At 40.8% G+C, this 4,129-nt stretch overlaps 1 protein-coding gene across 4 annotated transcripts in view; it reads left to right on the top strand.

Annotated features, from left to right (window-relative positions):
* GIT2 (GIT ArfGAP 2) overlaps window positions 1-4,129 on the top strand; it is a 64,864-nt gene that overhangs the window by 34,882 nt on the left and 25,853 nt on the right. The gene's annotated exons all lie outside the window — the stretch shown is intronic.

Raw genomic sequence — 4,129 nt, 5'->3', positions numbered from 1 at the left:
AAAAACATCTCCAAAAAAAAAAAAAAAAAAAGTCAATTAAAGCAGCCATCAATAATAGCTTGAAGTCCTATAAGTTTCATTGGTAATATATTGCAGTGAAATGTTGACTCATTTGAGTGCTGGTAGCAGAATAGTATTTCAGCGTTATTCACTGTTATTCACATATATCTTATATATGATTTTTTTCCTTTTTGCTCATTGGCTTTCCCTATAAAATCATGCTCTGAAGTTAACCTAAAAGTCTAATTTAGATCTCATTAAAGGACAAGACAATAAATTCTTGATTGAAATTGCATCTCACTGCTATTGCTTATTTATAAAACTGAGTTCTGTATCATTAAAATTTGTAGGACCAGCAGTTAGCGTAATGGCTATGTCATTGGACTCCCACGTAGTGTACCACAATTCGCATCCCGGGCCAGGTGGCTTAAAACTCATGCCAGGTGCGTGTGCGTGCGTGCCTAAGATCCTAAGAGGAGAATGGAGGAGAAGGGACTGCGGTGTGGCTATCCCCCCTGGGGGGTGATTTCTCGCTTTCTAACTCTCTGTCTGGCGAGCGCACGCGCCCTATAGCAAAAACCTCTAAAAAAAAAAAAAAAAAAAACTCTTAAAAAAAAATTTGTGGCTGTAAACTTTGACTACAGTGAGATTACTATGATTTGGGAACAGCAGTTAGCATAATGGCTATGTTGCAGGACTGCCATGAAGTTGACTGCTATTCGAGTCCCGGACCTGGTGGCTTAAACTCACGCCAGGTGTGTGTGCATGCGTGCCCAAGATCCCGAGAGAAGAATAGAGGAGAAGGGTCTGCGCTGTGGCCATCCCCCCTGGGGGGTGATTTCTCGTTTTCTGTCTCTCTGTCACTCTCTGTCTTTCTGGCGAGCACATGCACCCTTATAGCAAAAACCTCTCCAAAAAAAAAAAAGAATTACTGTGTTTTAAAATGATAGAGAGGGTCCAGCAGCAGGTGGCGTGGTGGTTAAGGTGCTGGACACTCCCACATGGCTAACTGTGGTTCATGTCCCGGGCTTGGTGGCTTGTTTTCTCACTTTCCTTCTCTGTCTCTCTCTGGTCAAATTAAAATAAGTGAATAAACAAATTAAATTAAATAATTTTTTTTAAAAAGGTGATAAAGAGAGCACTGAGCCTTCATTTCTGAACACCCTGTCGAGTCTAGTTCTGTAGCTTGAGGTCCTATCTTCATGTTTAGGAATGCTGTTTCTCTCCAGCCTTACTACCATATCCCTATTATTTTCCCCCTCAGTATGGAAAAAGCTTTCTTTTTCATCTAAAGGCATTTAAACAAAAGAAATGTGCACCATAAAATATAAGTATTCAGTTACTATCACATTCCCCAGAGACAAGCATAGTGCTGAAGTGTTCTTTCTTCCTTGCCTGCTCAGGAGTTTCGTGTTTGCTTAATTTTATTAATTATTATTATTATTTTATTTACTATAGGGCACGTGCACTGACCAGAGAGAGAAATCAAGGCACTAGTTTGGCCATGTGGTAGTCCAGTGCCTTAACCACCACACCACCTGCTGGCCCAGGAATTTGGTTTTATTAGTTCAACCAGGAATAAAGAAGTTCTGTAAAAGTTTACTGAATTTCAGTGAAGACACGACAATTGGAAGTCTCAAAATGTGCCTGCTTTTTGACTTGGTAGTTCTATTTCTAGGTGTTAATTGAAGGGAAATAATCACAATTATTATATGTGTGTTATGTATAACAGCAAAAACATTAGAAACAACCTCATAATAATAGATGAGTGATTAGTCACATATTTGAATGGTACACAGACATCTTTTTTTTTTTTTTTTAGGTTTTTGCCACAGGGCACATGCACTCACTGGAGAGGCATAGAGAGAAAGAAAGTGAGAAACCATCCCCAGAAGGGATCGTGACACTACAGTTCCTTCTCCTTCATTCTTTTCGGGATTCTAGGCATGCATGCACAAGCACCTATCTTGATTTTGAAGCTGCTGGGTCTACAACCTGAACTGTAGGTTGACCATGTGGGAGTCCAGCACCCTAACCACTGTGCCACCTGCTGACCCCATAGTAATACATTTTTAAAAAGGTATAGGATAATCCCAATTTTGTAAAGGAAACATTGATATATGTACACATGTACAAGTGAATATATCACTCGTAAGTATAAATTTACCATTGATCCTCATCTATGGATTCTTTATTTGCATATTCATCCACTTGCTAAAATCTACTTGTAACTCCCAAATCCAATACTCTTAAGTGCTTTTGAAGTCATTTTTAGACACGTACAGAGCAGTGAAGATTTTGAGTCACCTAAGCACACACACCCAGCTGAGGTTGAACAGTGACTCCCTGCCCTCTTGGTTTAGCTCTTCCCATAAATAAGTGTCCTTCTCCTGGTCTGTTTAGTAGATGTTCTTCACTGTTTTGTGCTCTTTTTTTGGTGATTTTCCTGTTTAAAATGGCCCCAAGTATAGCGCTAAAGCTTCACCTAGTGCTGTAAGTGCAAGTGTGCGATGGGCCATCTGGAGAAGATGTATTAGATAAGTGTTATTCAGGCATGATTGATAGTGCTGATGTCCGTGAGTTCAGAGTTAGGAGTGAACAGTGTGTATTAAATAAGGTGCCTTGGGGCCAGCTGGTTGCATGATGGCTAAGGCAGATGAATCCTACATGGCCAACTTCGTGGTTTGAGTCCTGGACCCAATAGCTTGAAAATCATGCCAGGCATGCATGCATGTATGCCCAAAATCCCCAAAGGAAGGGAAAATGGAGGAGAAGGATTTGCAGCATTACCATGCTTTTTCTCCTCTCTCTCTCTCTTGTCTCTGTCTCTGGCAAGCAGAATCAGCCTCTGGCAAATTTTTAAGTGAGTAAATGAGGTGTCTTACGTAGCAATCATTTGACGAAAATGTTGTGACCAGAGACCCTTGGGAACCTAACCTTATGTTTTCCCTAGGAACAACAGTTCACTATTGGCTAATGCAGCCTTCATGGCAACTTCTGAGAACTTAACTGCAGAAAATAGAAAGAATTGATTGTCCGTGTATCCGTGTACTTAGAAAATAGGCTAGAAGGAAATAGGTCACTGTGGAACTGTGGTTATAAATGATTATTCTATCTTCCTGTTCATTAGTTCCCAATCTTTCTTTCGTTTATTTTTTTAGTTTTTGCTATAGGACAAGACAAAAAAGAGAGCAGTCACCCTTGGGGAGATAGTCATGCCTTAATCCCTTATCCATTTCTCTGTCCTCTCAGGATTTGGGGACTGCACACACATACACCTAGGATTTTTTTTTAATAATTATTTATTTTATTTTATTTATTCATTCTTTTTTTTTTTTCTTTTTTTTTTTTAATTTGACCAAAGAGAGAGAGGGAGTGAGAAAGCAAGCCACCAGGTCCGGGACTTGAACTACAGTCAGCTATGTGGGAATGTCCAATACCTTAATCACCACACTACCTGCTGGTCCCTACACCCATGATGTTCTTCAGGCTGCCAGGTCTGGAACTCGAACCATGCGGTTGTCTACATAGAATCCAGCCTTCTTAACCTTCATGCTACCTGCTAGCCCACCCAAATTTTCTATATCGAATCTTCATTACTTCTCTAATCAGATTATGTGTTTTTAAGTATTTATTTTAACAATTAAAGTAAGACTTAGTCCTTTATTTTTTTTAATTATTTATTTTCTTTTTATTATCATTCTTTAGTTTGACCAGAGAGAGAGGGGAAAAAGTGCAAAAGCAAGCCACCAGGTCTGGGACTTGAACTGTGGTTCGCCATGTGGAACCCCAGCACCTTAACCACCACACCACCTGCAGGCCCCAGACCTAATCCTTTTAAGTAACCATAATTCATCACCCAGATACTGTCGTAACAAAATAACTTGCAAACACGATGTGTTTTTTTTTTTTTTTGGAGAGGTTTTTGCTATAGGGCGTGTGCGCTCGCCAGACAGACAGAGAGAGACAGGGAGATAGAAAGAGAGAAATCACCCCCCAGGGGGGATGGCCACGCCGCAATCCCTTCTCTTCCATTCTCCTCTCGGGATCCTGGGCACGCACGCACACGCGTCTGGCGTGAGTTTAAGCCACTGGGTCCAGGACTCGAACCGCGGTCGACTACGTGGGA

Source organism: Tupaia chinensis, unplaced genomic scaffold (assembly GCF_000334495.1).
Source record: "Tupaia chinensis unplaced genomic scaffold, TupChi_1.0 Scaffold000226_1, whole genome shotgun sequence".
Lineage (NCBI taxonomy): Eukaryota > Metazoa > Chordata > Mammalia > Scandentia > Tupaiidae > Tupaia > Tupaia belangeri.
This window is presented reverse-complemented; position numbering and strand designations above follow the sequence as displayed.